Source organism: Girardinichthys multiradiatus, chromosome Y (assembly GCF_021462225.1).
Source record: "Girardinichthys multiradiatus isolate DD_20200921_A chromosome Y, DD_fGirMul_XY1, whole genome shotgun sequence".
Classification (NCBI taxonomy): Eukaryota; Metazoa; Chordata; class Actinopteri; order Cyprinodontiformes; family Goodeidae; genus Girardinichthys; species Girardinichthys multiradiatus.
Genome location: NC_061818.1, coordinates 30,098,156 through 30,119,663, shown reverse-complemented (window position 1 = coordinate 30,119,663; position 21,508 = coordinate 30,098,156). Strand labels below are relative to the sequence as shown.

The 21,508-nt window shown below is 38.5% G+C and overlaps 1 pseudogene; it reads left to right on the top strand.

The window, feature by feature from the left end:
• The first annotated feature begins 601 nt into the window (after nucleotides 1-601).
• LOC124864511 lies at nucleotides 602-13,274 on the top strand (annotated as a pseudogene).
• Nucleotides 13,275-21,508: the final 8,234 nt, after the last annotated feature.

The following is a 21,508-nucleotide window of genomic DNA, read 5'->3' as shown; positions in this document are numbered from 1 at the left end:
AAACATTACAGATGAATCAATTTTATAATATTTAAGCTATCAACTTGTTTAAACATTTTTTCCTTTTATGAGTTGGTAAAATGTTCTGATTCTTTTAATGATTTTTTTTGTTTTTAATGTATTTTTTACAGTTGTTCCTTTACCTTCCTATAAAGTACTCTAAATTATCTTAAATATATACAAATAAACGTATCGTCTTGCCTCAGAAGACAAAATACGTTTCTAACCATACATAAGGCTGTCAGAAACAGTAATCAGCCCCTAATTGTTGTAATTCCAAGACAATGAACTATGCCGCGCAAATTTTCATCAATTAATGTATGTAACTCCACTCTGTGTTGGGTTTAGTTCGAACATAGTCAATCAAATAAATTAAAACATTCGGCCACAGTTGGGCAGCAAAGTACATGAATCATGCGCAGCACATTGTTTTTTAAAGCCCATTTAAGGGCGACTTTTAATCAGCTGTTGTGAATGACGGACAATCAGTCGGTGCCAATTAGTGTAATGAGCTGAGAAACCCACACCACTACCAGCAGAAACAGTAGCAGCAGCAGCAATAGAAACTCTTCCCGGAGAGTCAGTGGCCAGTCAGGTAAAAAAAGAAAAGAAAGAGAAGGAAACAGGACGCAGCTGCAGCGACACAGTTCGCAGTCAAAACCCCCGAGTAGGGAAACTTTGTTTGTAACTCCTCTTTCCTCTGCCTCCTCCACGACCGCACAGAGCTCCTCTGTTTCGCACAGTTTTCTGCTCTGAGTCGGTGGAAGCATGGCGGCCATCAAGGCGCTGGAGCAGTGGTGTAAAATGCAGTGTGATGGTTACAGGGATGTTTCCATCACCAACATGACGACTTCATACAGGAACGGACTGGCGTTTTGTGCTCTTTTACACAAATACAGACCGGATCTCATGTAAGTATTTAACTCCTGTCCCACTGTGGATTATTTTATTTATTTAGTCTTGAATAATTGTACGGATGTTTTGCCTAGGTTAGATTGTCTGGTTAGCTGATGAAACTTGGATTAAAAACAGCTTTATTCATTTATTACTGGTTTTGATTAAGTTTTCACACCTATATCTGACCTCTTTTTGTATTAATTTGATTTTATTTTTTTTTCTCAGAGATTATGACTCGCTCAAAAAAGAGGATGTGTTTGAGAACAATAGACTGGTAAGAAAAGTTATACAACGTTTAGTTTACAAGGAGGAGTAGATATTTAAACTGCAAACCTGAGATGTTTTCCATAATTGTTTTTCTTTTTTTATTATTTTTTATTAACCTGACTACACTGGCAGCATTGTGCAATATCTATTGTGTACCTGGTATTCATGTTGCTAGTTTAATTTTTAGTTGTTGGCACAATTTAATAGCAAAGTCTACTTTCTCACGTTAGTCTCTTGCTTTTATCCACTTAAACTAATTTATTTGGCTAACCTTTGGGTGACAAAAGGATAACGGTTATTTATTTAGTTCTCTGCCATCATATCCTCTTCCTGTGTGAGTTGGGGCTCCTGCAGAGTCCTACTCTATTTATTACTTCATTGTTGTCTGAATGATCCTGGTGATGTCTGCAAAAAACCTGATCTCAGGGGAATGTTTGTCCAGCCTATTCATTTTGAATGAAGCTTGCTGTCATCTGATATTCGATCCACATCATGATGGATCTATCTGATGTACACTTACTCAGTGCTTGCAAGACAAACAGCCTTGAGGCCAGGGAGTTGCATGTTTGATCAGGTTTAAGTTTTGAACTTTTGTTAATGCCTCCTGTGCTGAAACATGAGCGTAGTAATTCACACCCTTCTATATTTCATGAACAGTATCGCATTGTTCACTGGTGCTTTTTCTTTTTTTTTTTTTTGAGTAAAAAAATTGTCGCCTGTGATCTAGCTAGCCTTCCCTCCTTTTAGCGCAGCACGTATTCTGACTGGTATTTTTTAAATGCCATTTATTGAAGGGGTCTGTCTAGATTGATGCTGAACAATGCCCTAATATTATTCCCCCATAAGCTGGCAGGAAGTCCTTTTTTTGTTATTATTCACCCTTTTCTTGACCTTTCTGATCTTCAGTACTAAATACTGCCAACATATTTAATGTCACATTGCTATTTTTACACATTCTGAAATAGTTTTCATTGCCAGGATAAAGTCTTGCACTGCCTTTTTTAATATTGTTGCATGGTTTTGGTTCTACTATCCCTTTTTTAATTAGCAACAATTTTCTTAAGGCTTTTCAAGTTGCAGAAGATAAGTTGGGCATTCCAGCTTTGTTAGATGCTGAAGACATGGTGGCTTTAAAGATCCCCGACAGGCTGAGCATTCTAACCTATGTGTCCCAGTACTACAACTACTTCAAAGGACGACCTCCAAGTGAGTGTTTTGCCTTGGAAATTTTTTGTTCCATAGGAAAAATGTCAAACGTTGGTCCTATATACCATTCGGTGTGGAGTAAATTACTTTATAAAAGTGTAACTTTGCCTTTAGTGGGTGGAGTGAAAAGGCCAGCAGAGGGCTCCAAAGAAGAGCCATCAGAAAAGAAAAATCAACCAGTGCTTGCCAAAATCTTGGAGTCTAAATCTGGCATTGAGAACAGTTTACCTTCCACTGTCACTGCTCGCAAATCACCAAAGCTGGATAAAGCTGCTGCTCAGGTCAGTATTGTTGATATCCAACTATACATTATTAGACTATTAAGTTTTGCCTCATTTAGTGTCTTTCACAGAGGGTGGTTTTGGCTGATGCAAACAAGACTGGGACCCTTAACAGCAAATGTGTCGCATGTAGAAGCCATGTCCATCTGGTTCAGAGGCACTTTGTAGAAGGAAAACTCTACCACAGAAACTGTTTCAAGTAAGATATGTTCATTACTGGGAATAACTTTTTTTGCAATGAGCTTTTACCATTAGTAGTTGCATAAATGTAAACTTTCCCCAGGTGCAGTGAGTGCTCTTGCATACTTCATACAGGAAGTTACAAACCTGGGAAGAATCCAGGCACATTAGTTTGTAACAACCATCAGAGCAGTTCTGAAACCTACCCCTTGAATGCAGAGGTCAAAACTGGATTTAGTGATTCAGCTGTGCCACTAAACTGTGCTGCAAAGACTGTTCTGGCACCGCCAACTTTATCTTCTGTGCTATCAACCCCAATTAATGCTGCACCAAAGTCATTAAGTCCTGCTCAACATTCCCAGTCCTGGACAGCCTCAGCACAGAAGACCCAGGCAGCCCGGCAAAGGTTTTTCCAGGCTGTGCCGAAAGTTTCAGAATCTTCAATTGGAAATGGGAAGTCTATCGTACCCTCGTGATCCAAAGGTCCCTCTGAGTTCAGGTGATGCAAACAAAGTTAGGCAGATGACTGGAAACAAACTAGGAGGGGAAACTGTAATAATAACAACAAGAACCTGTTTACTATCAGATCAGCAGAAAAGCGGTAAGTATCATTGCTATACGGTGTATTGGTATGGATATTCCCTTTTAATAGCGAGGACTCTTTCTCCTGTAGATTTTGCATTGACCCAGTTTCTATAGACGTCCCTGGTATGAGGAAGAATAATGGCAGCCAAGACACAGCAGGAAACTGGGAAGGACGAGCCAGTACCAGCCAAACAAACAATGAGGAATCACAATGTCTGAAGACTATCAACAAGGACAACACCAGGCCAACAGTGGTACACAAAATGGCCAAAAGTATGTTCCAAGCAATTTCAGTATACTTGTTCTTTATCCAGTATTTGACATGTTGCCAACACCCCCCACCTCAACCTCCATTCTTTTTGTCTGCCTCAGACATTTATAGAAAACAAAGCTCTTTTGTCATTTCTGCCCCATTTTACACAGCCAGAGCATTTGGCAGGCTCTTGGCTGACATTTCTGTCTCAAACTAATGAACTTTTATTGAACTGTCATTCTACTGGACTGGGTGTATTTGAATGGTTGTCAGTGGGTTTGAAGACGGGCACATAATAATTGGATTTAATTGTAAGTGCTATCAGAGCTGCTGTATTTATTTTTTATATTTGCACTGGCGAGTGTTACACACTAGAAAATGACCTTTTTGTTTCTTTAGTTATATTCACCTTGAAAACCCCACAAATTACAAACCTTGGTTTGGATCCCTTACTGTGATTTGTTGCATACACAAAGATAAGTTTTTGGTGTCTTGAGTTAATTTTGCAGACACTAGATACTGGAAAAAGAAAAAAAATCATTGCAAGTATGATGGGGTCATCAAATAATTCTCATGTTTTGATCACAATGTCATGTTCAGACTTTAAATTGGTTTAAAACACAAAGCTATATGTGAAATGATGCACTAGAACAAGATTTGTATTCCATTTTCACTTTTTTTCATCATGTGAGACTTGGGATCTGGTGGTGCAGAAGATATCCTATTTGTTTGCAGTCATGTTGAATTTCTTTATTTTATGAAGCCTAGAGTTGAAGGACCCAAAAATGGCTCCAGAATATATATTTTTTTGTTTTGGTAGTTTATTCCACATTTTTTTGCAGCAGTATGTGGCAGATACCCTTAGTTGTAAGCCCCACCTGTGGAACTCTAAATGTTACACTGTTAATTTAAAAAGCAATTACTTTTGCCTAATCATACAGATAATACTTTCTAAAGCAAAGTTTGCTTGTGGTTTTTTTTTTTTTTTTTTCTCCTCTACAGCTCCTATCTACCAGGAGTGGCAAACTAAACTCAAACATGTGAAAGCTGAGCAAGGATTAAAGTAAGTCTGTGCAAATGAATAAAAATTTACTAATGCTAAGTAGTTCATACATTGCTTAAGGTGGAGGGGTCATGTTGGTGAACTAAAAGACTTGAAAGAATGTACCTGTCTGACCTCTCAGCTTTTCCACTCTCCAGAATGCAGACTCGCAGAGTTTCTCCTATTCCTCTTGTTGTTGACTGGCTCAGAATGCCGCAGCATGTTCTCTCTCCCATCTTAACAAGTCCCAAGGAGTGCCTGGCCTGACTTTCTAGTCTAACGCTAAATTTTCTTTCTATTCAATCTTTAATCACCTTTTACATCACTTTAACATTACAAAGTACAAGGTGAGACAGTTTCTAATGTTTTCTATTTAAAAGCACTTTGGTAATGTTTTTGCATTGCATTTTAAAAATGTTTCTCTTCTGTAGAGCCTGTCAACCTGAAGCCTTTACTAACCAGCCTTCACCTTGTTGCACGCCCACGACGTCATTTAATGTTTCCATTTGTGCAACAAGGCTTCCCTCGCCTCAAACATCTGCTGTACCTGCATTTGGCTTTGGTCCGTCTGCATCCACGTGCTTTAAGGAAGTCAATCCCCAGAAACCCCTGCCTAGCTGTGAAAGCCTTGGTAAGATGTTTTGTTTGCAATATGATCACAACCAGCAGTTATAACATCTTGAGTGTTTTTAATGTTGAAAAATGAACCCTTTTATACTTTGGGATTTAATCAGAAAGTTGCATTGAAATAAGAATTAGCACCTGCAAGGTTTATTAAACATACTTGCCAGTTGGCAATTCGGGGGACAATCATCAAAAACTGATCCTTAGACAAAACTTGTCTATCTACCATTCCCCTTATTAGTTTCAATGGCATTGCCCACACAATTTGCAACATGAATAGAGTGTGGATGCAAGTAGTATCGTTTCTTTAAAAAATTCTGTCATGTCTTGTGATTTCTGCTGGGAGAGTAAAAAATTTTACAAGGGGAAAAAAAAAACAAAAAAAAACGCATTTCACTTCCAAGTTTTAGAAGTGCTGCATAAGAACCTGTCGCCATCCAACAGCCATTGGAGTCTTTTTGGTTAGACACTGTAGAGAATGAAATTAACCCAACTGTCCTTTGCATAATCATGCACAACAACCCTAAATATCATCAGTTTCCCATGTGTACAGTAGGGCAGACCTAGCTCCATTCAGTCATGTAAATTCCTTCAGTGCTATCAAAATGACTCCTAACCATGGCCGATGTTCAAATGTGTGCATTCTCGGTCACCACTCTGAAACATTCTGGTATCCAAAATGCAGTAAGTAGATAAGAACACCTGAGTATACATGCCTTTTAGAGACCTAGATTTCCCTACAGCTCTAGAGTTTGGAATGCATTGGAAGATGAAATTAATAGGTCCAAAAACCTGAGCTGCCTGGCAGCTGTCAACATTTCATTTCAATTTGTTAATATGGGACCAATTCACAATGAAGATGGATGGGTAGATGGATATGTCTGTCTGTCTGCCAAAATTAAATCTGTTCAATCTGATGCAATCAGTCAGATTTATTTACATGCAGTCCAGTTCAAATTGTAATAAATTAGTCAGATTTAATTGATTTAATGCAGTCATTTGCTTTGAGTACATGCTACTCTAGTGGGAGAACTTTGTGCAGCCAATGGAAAGTTTATGCAATTGGCCTCTAGTCTTTTAAAGGGAATTTGAAGGAAAAACCTTTTTTAATAAAATAACAATATGGATTTAACCTGAAATCCTGTGCAGGATCCTGTTATCTTATACAGCTCAATATCCCATGTAGCACCAGAAGTCTTAGGTCGGATAAACTTGTGTGCACAATCTTAGGGATTTTATCCTGTTATCACATGCAAATAAAAAGAAAATCGCAACATTTGTTTAAATTGCATTACAGTGTCGTATAAACCATAAATAAGTGCATATGTGTCTTGCATAGCTCCTCATAATAGAATTAAAGTGTGTGTTATAAGCCATGTCAGAGGAGCATAAAAACATAAAATTTGTTGCATAATTGAGTTAATGAATGTAGGCAGATATAAATGTTGTGATTGCTTACTTGCATATCTTACAAGTTGAACTTCTAAACTGCCGATCTAAAAATATGTAAAATCTCCTCCTCTTAGGCTTAAAACATGGTAGTTGCTCACCTGTGAAATCCCCACTCAGACCTCCAGCTGTGGAATCTGTTAATTCAACGACTGCTTTAGACATTCTCAAAAATCCTTCAGGTTGGTTTCCACCTGCTTTTAAAAATGATCACAGCTAGATGTGTAGATCTTGACTTTTTGTAACTGAAAATCTGTAAAAACGAGTCAATTTTGACGATGCTTTTTTTTTTTTTCTGAAAAGCTGCCATGAAAGGACCATCTAATCCTGTTTTATCTACCTCTTAGCTGCTAAAATGGGAAAGTATTTGTCACCCACCGCCGCCTTCAGGACTGAAATGAGGTCACCCTCTGTAAGTTCCCTCCATTAAGTCTCTTAAGAGATTAATTAACACTTCCACAAATATGCTTTCATTATATTCTTGGTGAAAAATGGTGGGGTTCTTTAGGTTAAGAGTAAAAATTTTGTTCAAACATTTTAATTTTTTTGTTTTTTCAAATCAGTGGATGTGTCATCATATTCCGGTGGAGCAGATTGAGAAGGAGCTGGATGATATTGAGATGAACCTGGTTCAGCTGGAGAAGGAAGGCGTTGAGCTGGAAAAGCTGCTCCGCAGCTATGAAGAAGGTTGGCTAGTCTTTCCCAAAAATGAACAGTTTTGCACTTCATTGTTTTCACAAAAGAATAATTCCAGCTTAATGTTGTCAGACCTTTTCAGTGTTGGCTGCTTTCATAGGATGGGTTTTAGGGTTGTGATTTTTAGAAAAGTGCATAAACTTAAACATTAAATTGCATCCGATAATTACAGAAGAGATAAAGTGTTGGGTCCGTATTTGTTCTTTCTTTAGTGTGTGTATTGTTTTCCCACAATCTTTTATTTTTATGCTGCCTCATTAACGACATTTAGGTTTGGCTTTACTTTTCAAGCCCCCTTCTGGTCAGACATGGGTTTGCTGTTCCCTGCACTGGTCCTGGAGGTTAAAAATCTATAGTAAATGCAATCCACCCAATGGCCACCACTTGCTCCTTTGCAGCAGAAGATGTACACCCAAATGTATTTTTACTATATTTGTATAAACTTCTGAATCCCTGTGGGGTACCTGACTGCCTCACACATTCACTCACTGTCTGCAGGGTAAATTACCTGCCATTTCTATTACAGTTATTGCTGTCAAATGAGGTGAGAGGCACAGCCAGCCCACAGGGATATAGCCTCTCCTTTGTGGTGGTGGGAGTGGGGGACCTGATTGCTTTCCTCAAGGTCAACCTGACTGGGGTGTAGTGACATTAAAAGCTAAAATTTTAGACTTTCTAGTTCTATAAACTCTTAATAATGTATATTGGGATTTAATACAAAAAATTGCATACTTTGTTTTGGTGTACTACACAGGAAGCTACAAAATGCATGCACTTGCAGAGAATGTGTAAATAACCATTAGTTACAGCACTTTATCATTTATACTGTATTGTGAGTTTTGAGTAGTGGAAAATAAAATCATGTATGCTCTAATTATGGCACAGTGGAAGCTAATTATTTTTTTCATCTTTGACTAGTTCACTGCTTAGCTTTAGATATGTACGTTAATTACTGTTTGGATCGAAATTAATTATAACTTTCAAAACTTTCTCTAAAAAGCAAGAGTCTAACAACTGAAGTAAATGCAATATATGGCTATATGAACACAGATTTTAAAACGGTTAAACAGTTTCTCAGGTGTGTTAAGCACAGGTTTTACCATGTCATTCTTCACTGACCAAAGATGGACCATGACTGCATTATCTACAGGTCCTTCTCAAAATATTAGCATATTGTGATAAAGTTTATTATTTTCCATAATGTCATGATGAAAATTGAACATTCATATATTTTAGATTCATTGCACACTAACTGAAATATTTCAGGACTTTTATTGTCTTAATAAGGATGATTTTGGCATACAGCTCATGAAAACCCAAAATTCCTATCTCACAAAATTAGCATATCATTAAAAGGGTCTCTAAACGAGCTATGAACCTAATCATCTGAATCAACGAGTTAACTCTAAACACCTGCAAAAGATTCCTGAGGCCTTTAAAACTCCCAGCCTGGTTCATCACTCAAAACCCCAATCATGGGTAAGACTGCCGACCTGACTGCTGTCCAGAAGGCCACTATTGACAACCTCAAGCAAGAGGGTAAGACAAAGAAAGAAATTTCTGAACGAATAGGCTGTTCCCAGAGTGCTGTATCAAGGCACCTCAGTGGGAAGTCTGTGGGAAGGAAAAAGTGTGGCAGAAAACGCTGCACAACGAGAAGAGGTGACCGGACCCTGAGGAAAATTGTGGAGAAGGGCTGATTCCAGACCTTGGGGGACCTGCGGAAGCAGTGGACTGAGTCTGGAGTAGAAACATCCAGAGCCACCGTGCACAGGCGTGTGCAGGAAATGGGCTACAGGTGCCGCATTCCCCAGGTCAAGCCACTTTTGAACCAGAAACAGTGGCAGAAGCGCCTGACCTGGGCTACAGAGAAGCAGCACTGGACTGTTGCTCAGTGGTCCAAAGTACTTTTTTTGGATGAAAGCAAATTCTGCATGTCATTCAGAAATCAAGGTGCCAGATTCTGGAGGAAGACTGGTGAGAAGGAAATGCCAAAATGCCAGAAGTCCAGTGTCAAGTACCCACAGTCAGTGATGGTCTGGGGTGCCGTGTCAGCTGCTGGTGTTGGTCCACTGTGTTTTATCAAGGGCAGGGTCAATGCAGCTAGCTATCAGGAGATTTTGGAGCACTTCATGCTTCCATCTGCTGAAAAGCTTTATGGAGATGAAGATTTCATTTTTCAGCACGACCTGGCACCTGCTCACAGTGCCAAAACCACTGGTAAATGGTTTACTGACCATGGTATCACTGTGCTCAATTGGCCTGCCAACTCTCCTGACCTGAACCCCATAGAGAATCTGTGGGATATTGTGAAGAGAACGTTGAGAGACTCAAGACCCAACACTCTGGATGAACTAAAGGCTGCTATCGAAGCATCCTGGGCCTCCATAAGACCTCAGCAGTGCCACAGGCTGATTGCCTCCATGCCACGCCGCATTGAAGCAGTCATTTCTGCAAAAGGATTCCCGACCAAGTATTGAGTGCATAACTGTACATGATTATTTGAAGGTTGACGTTTTTTGTATTAAAAACACTTCTTTTATTGGTCGGATGAAATATGCTAATTTTGTGAGATAGGAATTTTGGGTTTTCATGAGCTGTATGCCACAATCATCCGTATTAAGACAATAAAAGACCTAAAATATTTCAGTTCGTGTGCAATGAATCTAAAATATATGAATGTTAAATTTTCATCATGACATTATGGAAAATAATGAACTTTATCACAATATGCTAATATTTTGAGAAGGACCTGTATATGACCAAATTAAGCTATTATTGAAAGGTATTTTACCTCTCAAAATCGTCATAGAGAGATCTGTTTTAGCCTTTAACTTGTGTTGATATTCATATGTCCCTTGTAATCTTTTGTCTCCCAGTCATTTGAACATACCAGTTTCATATTTCAGTTTTTATTCTAAGTTGATGACCATGGTCAAATCTCAGCTTTGTTTTGAAACTTTCTCCCTTGATCTCCATTTATTCCTGCTTGAATAAAACGATGCATAACTTTTTATACTATTTGAAAAATTGCAGATTTCCAGAACTGAATGTTTTAAACACTTATTTGTTATAAACTTTATAGGAATATTTGGTGTTCTATTCTGTATTGCGAACAAAACATATCAAGTTTAATACTAGAATTGCCAACTGTTAATTAAAATTGGAGCTTGGTTGACTATTTCCTAAAAGGAGAGGCACTTCTGTCCTAAACCTGAAATTCACAGAAAACAAACTGATTGTCTTTATAAATATTGAAATGAGCTTTAAGTGCTAATTTTTGAATTTATTCATGTGCATCTTCCACGCTGTCATTGTTCATCTGAAGAGCACAGATCGGAAGATGCACGTAAACGCTGCTGTTTAAACATGTTGAGATTAATTTATCCCTACAGGATTCCATTTACTCTACTTGGACACATTTAAATGAGATCTGTTGACTTGCATCAGCCACCTAGAACAGATGAATCATAATAAAAAGAAAAAATCACTGGAAGCCTCCACTAAAATATCTTTCAGTACTTTTCAATGAACTGCTGCTAATTGATGTGTGCATATTCATGACTGTAAATTGCACAACTTCCAATTCCAGAATATTGATGTACATTATCTCATTTAAAAGGATACTTGTGTCAATGACCTGTTTGCAGAGGGAGAAGGGGACATATTGATGGATCCACTGATGGTTGACTGGTTTAACCTCATTCGCAAAAAGCAGATGTACATAAGGAAGGAATCGGAGCTCGTTTATCTGTAAGAAATACTTTAAACAGACATACTGCAATGTTTTTCTGTCTGGTTGAGTGAACTTGCTTTAAAGCTAAAAATACGTCACTTTTTGGTAACATAAAGAAACTGTCTAGTTTGATTAGCTTTGCCCTTCTGATGGTATAAAGAATGTTTATTTCAGAGCAAAGACTCAGGAGCTGGAGCAACAGCAGCCAGGAGTGGAAGAAGAACTTCGCAGGCTGCTGGAAAAGCCAGGTAGAGCCACAATCTAAGACTTTCAACCTAACTTCTCATGATTAATGGAAATGTCTATACTGGTGTGAAGTTTTAATTGCCATCCTCTATAAGCTCTGTGCACACTACTCAGATATTTTAATTGGCTTTTGAAAGTGTTGGTTCAGAACTAAATATCTACCATACAATATATTTTGAATGAGCTGGCTGAGGATTTTCAGATATTAGGAGTACAATAACTGCAGACTTAAGAGACGAGAAACTTATCATAGTGTGGATAACTCTGTTTGGATTCAGGAAAATATTTTTAGTTTGCAACATTACAGACTGAAGGCTTGGAGCGTGTGTGTGTAGTCTCAAAGATGAGAATCACAACTGTTTTTATATAATCTAATCACAGATCACTTAAAGTCCAGAAATGAGCAACACAGGGAAAATAATCTGCTGCAGCAACTGATGGAAATTGTGGATGGCAGAAATGCAATCGTGGAGGGGCTTGATGGAGACAGGCTGAGGTAACATAATCCATATTTAGGAGTACTGTGTCAAATGTGTCTTGCATATTCACATGAAGTGTTTAATTTTGTTTCAGGGAAGTGGAAGAGGACAAGCAGTTGAATAAAATGATGCAAGATCTTGGTAAGCACTTAAAAAAAAAAAAACTTAAAGACATTTTAATAATGGCTATTTGTTTTTCTGGGGGAGAACAGGAGTGAAGAAAAGCAAAAATAAGCGGAAATCCTCCATCTCAAAAATGTTCAAACGGAGAAGTAAAAGGCGAGTTGAATGATGCTAAAGGAAATGTTTTAAAAAATAACTTGCATTATTTTAAACCAATGTCTAAACTGTTTATAAAATTGAAACAAAAGCTAAAAAAATCAAAGAGGTTGACAAAATGTTGTTAAATAATGGTAAAACTTCACATTCAGTTCTTGTTACTCAGTGGTATGGATTTCTTTGTTTTTTTTGTCCTTTTTCTTGTGTTCTCACAATGTTTCTTGGTTTCTAATTTTATAACTTTAAATCTACCAGAACACTGCTGTACCCAAAGCTTTCAGAATTTAATAATATCCCTTGTTGTAACAAGAATTAGATCTTTCTTTTTTGAAATGTTTCAACAATATTAAATGTATTTAGTCAAACAATATCCTGTATTTTAGGTTTTGACCAATATTTACTATCTGAAGTGCAGAAAAAGTCTGGCTGTATTTGTATGATCCTTCAACAGTCTTGATCCAAAATGTAAGTGTTTAGCAATGGATTTTACAATTTGCCTAAATTATATTAAAGGTATTCTTCATTAACTTTGTGTTTGGAGCCCCACATGTTGAGCTGCTGCAGGCTGTGGCTCCTCTTCTGCTGTACTGTAGGTGGCAGCCTGGGTATGCTGTATCACAAGGCAAGAACTTGGGGAAATCCAATTTGCCACAGTACAGACAGTTAATTTCTTTGCTAATTTTATAAATGCTGCAAAGAATGTTCAGCTGTGCTGATGCAATAACGTTATGTGAAAGAGGATTAGGCAGAGCTCTAGCTTATGGCTAAGGAAAGGCTTACAAACTATAGGTTGTATTAAGCATTTTATCTCAGAACCAGGTTTAATTAAACATTACTCTTTGCTGATATCTGCATCTGAATGGCTCCATACCTGAGCTATTAAAATGTTCAAAGGACATGTTAAGTTACTCATCTGTGAAAATGTCTTTTTTGCTATTTGTGATGAATGTTAATTTTACATCCTAAAGGTGTTTTTAAACTGTGTGTACACTCTCCTATTTGATATAAAATAAAACCTGTAATTTATTGAATAAAAATCGTTTACAGACTTCTATGCATAGCTTTTTTTTTTTTTCAAATTTACCCAGATTATTAAATTGCGGCAATCCCTTCCTCCAGGAATGTTTGGAGTCTTACTGCAAAGATGACACTCTTATGGTAACGAAACGCCATGCATCAAGGCTAAGCACTGATTTAAAAACTGTATTAAATTACGCTTGTAATAAAGCCTTTTGAAAACATAGTTAAAATGGATGCAACATGCCAATGATGGGAAATTCTTAACACATCCCTCATTTTGAGATGCATGAAACTGTGATCACAAACTTGGAACAAAAATCTTTCTAGCTGAGCAGAGTTGGGGAGGATATTGGTACAAAAATGCCACGCATGATGTGGGTGACAGTCGAGACTGAATGTGTGATATTAGAGTTAATTAAAGCTTTGCGCCCCATCTACTGCAAATGCTTGCACTTCTGCAATTAAGAATCAAAGGCGAGGGCTTAGTGTCGGGTGGGGTTTGGGTGGTGAGGGTGTCTAATACACGGTTTTAACAGGAATGGGGACCTGATTTGCCGAGCTCCTAGCGACAAGCATTAACAACAGCCTCAAATTAGAGGTACATTAATATTCATAAGTAAAACAATTCATCCTGTGAATGTGTGATGAAATGGAATCCTCTGAGGTGAGCTCTTGTGTCCAGGCTGCCACTGTTCATTAAAATATGCCATTACCCATGAAGTGCTTAATCTTTATCAAAAGGTGGTAAAAATCAGTTTTAGCTGGAATCTCTGCAACCATTCAGCACTGTTTTCATAATATAAATCCTGTACATTTTCAGGAATGTTAATATACTAACAGTGCATTTGGTTTTCTGAATGATGTGTAAACTGAGATTTAGTCCGTGTAATGATTTTACCGTCTAACGCAATATGATCTAGATTTTGTTTCCTCTTATTTCATCCCCTGCCAGATTCTCTGCCACTAGCCTGTAATTATGATCCTCGAGGTAATTGTATCAGCCTCATTAGTTCTGATGAGTAAACGAGAAGTGTGCCCTAATTTATTGGCCATTCAGGATGGAGGTTTTATTCTCATCAGAGAGATCATAATATTTGTATAGAGAAAAAGGGAGGGAGAGATGCACACAGCTGTCAGTTAAACGTCTTAGACGAAACTGAAATCAAGGCTTGGAATAATTGTCATATTGTGTTAATATGTGTGCATTTTATTTTTTAATGGATGTCATTGTGATGAGCAAGCCTGAAAACAAGTCTCTTCTTGACTCAGGCAGTATTTAATTCTATTTTAGTTTATCTTTCTGCACAAAAAATTGGATTCTCATACCTCTGAAAACAAAATTGCATTGTTTTTCTTTGGTTCCCTGTTCAGTGGAGATTATCCATTTACTGTGTTGGAGAATCCGTTAGGGGAGCGGGGTAAATATGCCCACAAAATTCAGTCAGTGTGTGTAGAAATTTGCATTGAGGGGAAATTATGCATGCTGGCTAGTGGAAATAAAATGTATAAAGTCCATGACTGGTAGGACTTGACAAGTGCAGCTTTCATCCATCTCAAATGAATAATTTTCACTTCCCTTAAACATCCTTAATCCAACCATGTTATCAGCGGGCATGCAGGATCCTGCCAGACTTTCCTCCTTAACGGAACAGCAACTTTCAACTTGCCAGAGATTCTGCTCTGCAGTTTCTTACCACATGGTCTTAGGGACTCACTCTTATCCCTCCCTGCTGGTTTTGTGGATCAGTGAAATTCCTTCATAACACAATATATACATAATGCAGTTCTTAATAGGTAGCGGAATGTCTCACTCTACCCTCCTCTGTGCTGCCTCAGAGGTCGACTTAATGCACTGTATTTTACCTCTGATTCACACTGGCAGAAACTTGGAGGATAGTGGCTAAAAAAACCTATTTGCTCAGTGGCCCTTTGTCCTCTATTTCAAATTTCAGTGACAGACCCTTCCATGCCGGTATAATGTGGTCTGGAATTTATGTTGGCTGTAAAGGGATAAACGGGGATATTCATGGTAAATTACTCATTTACAACTCAGCATTTAGCATTTGGACTGACATTTTTCAGGGATGTTTTCTTGTCGTCTTGCTGAAAAACGCACTGGAAAATACCCCGCTAAGCATCCCAATCCTTTTAATGTATGCAAGTGGCCACATTTTCTAAACACTACCAACAAACAATGAAATGTGTAATTGCTGTTTATGCTGCTAATCCGCTTGATAGCCTCTAATATGGAGGGTTATCTGGCTATTTTCAATATCCGCACTCTCGGAAGCCTCGGCTTGCGATAAGAATATTAACCTCATCAATTTCAGGTAACTTTCAACGCTTTAACATCTTGTCTCTAAGACCTACATGTTAGCAGGAGTCTCAGCCTTGGCATTTAGTGATATTTTAAGCCTTTTAACAGAATCCAGACAGGGATTTGCCGTTTCCACCAAAGGAAAATAATTTATATCCTCCTTTCTGAGAAACTGTGCGTAGAAGGATTAAATGCACCAGAGAGATTTGTATGTGGTGCAAGTAAAACAATATTGTGACTCAGTTAATACATTTTCTCCCTTCTGTTTCATACTTTAAGGAAGTCAGCAGCTGTTACTCGTCCGCCTAAAGTTGGCTTTGATGCTTTTCTTGTATAATTTTCTCATTTTTGAAGTTTTAAGTGAACAGGTCAGAGAGATGACGGTGCTCTGCACATTTGTGCTAACGGATAAGAGTCTAAGGCAATACCAACTGACCAAAATGAATTGTTTTGCATTTAAATGCTCTTTAAAACATCTGGTACTGAATTGTATATAAAAGCATAATGAAGTTATATGCACAAGCACACGCTTGAATAACATTTCCAAATGACTGTTTGCAACACAAAAGAGCTTTTCTGTGTGCAGGATGAGTTGTGAACTGTGTATCTGCCTGTGTGCATGATGGCTGCTATGTAGTGGAGACATGCAGGGCTCTGTTCTCTCTATGAGCAGGCAGCTTTGATTCACTCTCTCTTATCTCACGCCTGGCAAGGTTAATGAAGTGGTGGCACTTTTGGAGGAAGTAGAAATGGGATGAGTAGTAAAGACCAGAGGAAGCTTGGAGATGAAACATCCGGCTCTTAGTTGACTGTAAGTGGCAATTTTTGGTGAATTACATAGACAATAAGGAGGAGAAGTTGTCATCCTCTTATCCACAACAGCCTTCTAAATCTGAAATGGTTGATTGCATCTCTTCTAGCCTAGGCCAATGGAATTACATTAGCATTTAGTCATCACTTTTAACTTGATCTGTCAAACGTCTCCATTATAAGGGTATGTTCAGAGCCGGCCTAAGGTTGCACGGGACCAAAACCAGAATTTAATTTTCAGTCACCACAGCAGCACTAACATCTATTACAAATTCTCTAGTTTTCGAATATGTGTGTTGTGTATGAAACAAATGTAATTTAGTAAACAGAACACAGCAGGTCTGACTTTTCTCAGACACTTACCTGCTTTTACCAAGGCCCTTCAAAATGTCTCTTGTGGACTGTTGGAATTGACCAAGAAAACCTCCTATCCCATGCTGATGGCATCCTGAGTCTTCAAAAATATCAATGCCTTTTTGACCCTAGGTTATGCTTCAAAGATAATTTGACATGTCAAAGTATCCCTTCCTTACATGAATCATCTACGGTGCCAAATAAATTTTGTTACAACTTGTTTTCCACATTTGTTACATAATTATTCCAACACTAATTTGAGCATATTTCACTGTGAAAAGATCTACACAAAATGCCTCAATTACAAAGTAAAAAGCTGTTTTAAGGCCATTTTGTAAATTCAAAACAACTAAACATCCATGTCTTAATATTTGTTGAAGCACTTTTAGCAGGAATGACAGTCTGAAGTCTGAAGATTAGACAAATCTGTTTTGGGGTATTTTTTTAACCATTCTTCTCTACAGATCCTATTGAGCTTCATTTAGTTGACTGGGCAGGTTAACTTTTTTGATGCCTTTTCAGGGGTCTTCTACTGGATTTTAATTTTTCGCCAGCCAAGGACGTTCAGATTGCTACTGAGGCCACTTTTTTTTTTTTTTTTTATATTGGTGGTATGATTTGGGTCATTGTTGTGGTGGAAGATTAGTCATTACCCTGCTTTGAGGTCCAGAGCAGTCTGGAGCAGATTTTCTTGAAGAATCTCTCTATAATTGGCTGTCATACTCCATGTCGCAGGTGTCAAACTCCAGTAATCGTGGGCTGGTGTCCTGCAACTTGTAGAGCGGTCTCTGCTTCATCGCACCCAAATCAAACAATTAGTTTATTAGCAGGACTTTGAAAGAACTTAACTCCATTCTGATGAGGTAAATTAGGTGTGCTGAACCAGGAAGAAATCTAAAAGTTGCAGGACAGTGGTGCTCATAGGCTGCCGTTTATCTTAGGCCTTAAGAGAGCTCCTAACGTGAAGAGATGTTGAGAGACTTTTAGTGAGCTCAGTAGTGGCTTAAGTACGCAAAATGGTGGAAAGGGAGAACGGAGAGATATTCTCTGACAGTAATAAATAACCAAGAATAAAAAGGGAACAAAATTACAAACAATATGGTACAGAATTATTTCAATATTAATAGACTGTAATATGTTTTTAAAAAATAAATTTGGGAAAAACTGGAGAAAAAAGTACACAAATACAAACTGTAGACAACAGTGCAATAATCTAAGGACTACAGGTCCTTCTCAAAATATTAGCATATTGTGATAAAGTTAATTATTTTCCATAATGTCATGATGAAAATTTAACATTCATATATTTTAGATTCATTGCACACTAACTGAAATATTTCAGGTCTTTTATTGTCTTAATACGGATGATTTTGGCATACAGCTCATGAAAACCCAAAATTCCTATCTCACAAAATTTGCATATTTCATCCGACCAACAAAAGAAAAGTGTTTTTAATACAAAAAACGTCAACCTTCAAATAATCATGTACAGTTATGCACTCAATACTTGGTCGGGAATCCTTTTGCAGAAATGACTGCTTCAATGCGGCGTGGCATGGAGGCAATAAGCCTGTGGCACTGCTGAGGTCTTATGGAGGCCCAGGATGCTTCAATAGCGGCCTTTAGCTCATCCAGAGTGTTGGGTCTTGAGTCTCTCAACGTTCTCTTCACAATATCCCACAGATTCTCTATGGGGTTCAGGTCAGGAGAGTTGGCAGGCCAATTGAGCACAGTGATACCATGGTCAGTAAACCATTTACCAGTGGTTTTGGCACTGTGAGCAGGTGCCAGGTCGTGCTGAAAAATGAAATCTTCATCTCCATAAAGCTTTTCAGCAGATGGAAGCATGAAGTGCTCCAAAATCTCCTGATAGCTAGCTGCATTGACCCTGCCCTTGATAAAACACAGTGGACCAACACCAGCAGCTGACACGGCACCCCAGACCATCACTGACTGTGGGTACTTGACACTGGACGTCTGGCATTTTGGCATTTCCTTCTCCCCAGTCTTCCTCCAGACTCTGGCACCTTGATTTCCGAATGACATGCAGAATTTGCTTTCATCTGAAAAAAGTACTTTGGACCGCTGAGCAACAGTCCAGTACTGCTTCTCTGTAGCCCAGGTCAGGCGCTTCTGCCGCTGTTTCTGGTTCAAAAGTGGCTTGACCTGGGGAATGCGGCACCTGTAGCCCATTTCCTGCACATGCCTGTGCACGGTGGCTCTGGATGTTTCTACTCCAGACTCAGTCCACTGCTTCTGCAGGTCCCCCAAGGTCTGGAATTGGCCCTTCTCCACAATCTTCCTCAGGGTCCGGTCACCTCTTCTCGTTGTGCAACATTTTCTGCCACACGTTTTCCTTCCCACAGACTTCCCACTGAGGTGCCTTGATACAGCACTGATACATGTTTCACATTGTCCACAGCCCAAGATTTGCGCTCCTTGCACCATTGAAACCGACGTTTGGCATTGGCATGAGTGACCAAAGGTTTGGCTATAGCAGCCTGGCCGTGTATATTGACCCTGTGGAGCTCCCGACGGACAGTTCTGGTGGAAACAGGAGAGTTCAGGTGCACATTTAATTCTGCCGTTATTTGGGCAGCCGTGGTTTTGTTTTTTGGATACAATCCAGGTTAGCACCCGAACATACCTTTCAGACAGCTTCCTCTTGCGTCCATAGTTAATCCTGTTGGATGTGGTTCGTCCTTCTTGGTGGTATGCTGACATTACCCTGGATACCGTGGCTCTTGATACATCACAAAGACTTGCTATCTTGGTCACAGATGTGCCAGCAAGACATGCACCAATAATTTGTCCTCTTTTGAACTCTGGTATGTCACCCATAATGTTGCGTGCATTTCAATATTTTGAGCAAAACTGTGCTCTTACCCTGCTAATTGAACCTTCACACTCTGCTCTTACTGGTGCAATGTGCAATCATTGAAGACTGGCTACCAGGCTGGTCTAATTTAGCCATGAAACCTCCCACACTAAAATGACGGGTGTTTCAGTTTCATTGTCCAACCCCTGTATATGCAGTATGACAACGACCAGCATGGTGACTAAACATAATAAGCAAATCAAAATAATGGCGAGCATGTTAATAAGCTACGTTCAAACATGTTAATGCTGTGTGACAATTTATTCTTGCTAAACTTTATCATGATTTACACATTTCTGAATCCAGCCAAAATTCTATCAATTTCTCTCCACTGATTATTAGGAGAACATTTAATTTTTTTTCTCTTGTTTCTTTTAAGTTAATCACAGCTCTTGGGAGACTGTGTCACAACCAGCAACAGGGTCAGCCATGCCTCCTAACTAATTTAGGAATTTAGGTTAGAGTTGCTCTCAGCAGTGAATCACCTTTAAGCTAGCCGTCCTTGCCAAAACGTTTTAGGTTAAGATAGGAGCTCTCTGAGAGAACTCTGAGAATCTTTGTGAATACAGGCCCCAGTTTGTTGTATGTTTTAGCAATGGTCGATCTTCTGGAGGTTTCTCAAATCTTCACATTGGAACACTTTAGCTTTGACTTGATGACTATCTGGTTCTAGGTTCTCTCTATCCAACCAAGGCTCTTCTACTAACAGCTATAGAGGTCCTGTTGATTTCAAAATTCATTTTGAAAATCAATGGGACTTTTATTTTTAAATAATGGAGAGCACTGTGCTTTGAAGTATATTTATTGCTACAAGTTTTTTTTTAATATCCTTTCACAGAAATGTGGTTTAACCCAATCCAGTCTTAAAGGTGAACAAACAATTCTTCTGACTACAACTGCATCATTTAGTGCATAAAAGTATGTATGTAGGTGCGTGTCAAATCCTGATTAATCAACTCATTTACCACTGGACGACTCAAAGTTGCAGAAGGTTTTCAAGAAAGATCTGCGGATGAATTTGAGCTCCATTTTACCTTTTTTCTAAAAATACGGAAATATTTGGAAACATGCTTTCACTTTGCCATTATGGGCTGTTTTGTGTAGATAAAAAAAAAAAAAAAACTACACTCAAATGTTTTTGTTTTTGTTTTTTTTTTGGCTAGCTAGCATGATACGATCATACATTTTCCAAATCAGAAGCTCTTCTGACTGCCTACTCAGGCACTTGTGATGACTCTTTCCTTGTAAGCTGCTGGCTCCTGAGTTAGAGGAGTTTTAAGACTGAGAAACACAACTGAACCAGCAAGAAACTTGCTGGTCACAAACAAGCCTGATAAACTTGCAAGATTACGTTGCAATAAATTAAAAATTTTTTTTACATTGTATGCTTTATGTTTGTCTAATTTCTGTGTAAGGTTCCATTCCAATTTTCTTTTCAAATTTTACTCTGATGGAATGTGATCTGTTACTTTGAAGCCTCTTGCTAAAAAGGATTTAAAAGGGGATAGGTGTAAATTAATTCTGGTGACGGGGACATTTAAGGACTTATTCACTTGGTCTGGCATTTTTAGCTAGTGTGCAGCATGCCATTACAATTCCAAATAGGTTAATTTAGTTATGCTGTGTATTAAACAATTTCAAATTTGCAATTCAGGAAGCATCTAAAAGATAAAAGATACAACTCTGAAGCTTTGAGATCTGTGTTGTGTGGAAATTCAAACCCTTTTTGGGGCCCCCTGCTGGACTTTGGGCCCTAAGAAGGGGCTTAGTTTGCCTATTCCTTGGATTGGCTGGTATTTATCTCTATATAAATTGAGTTTTGAGCTTGAATCATGATGCACAGCAGAAAAGCTAAATAGGAATTTTTGAGTCGGATCATTTCCAATATAAATCTGTGTGGTTTTTCCCA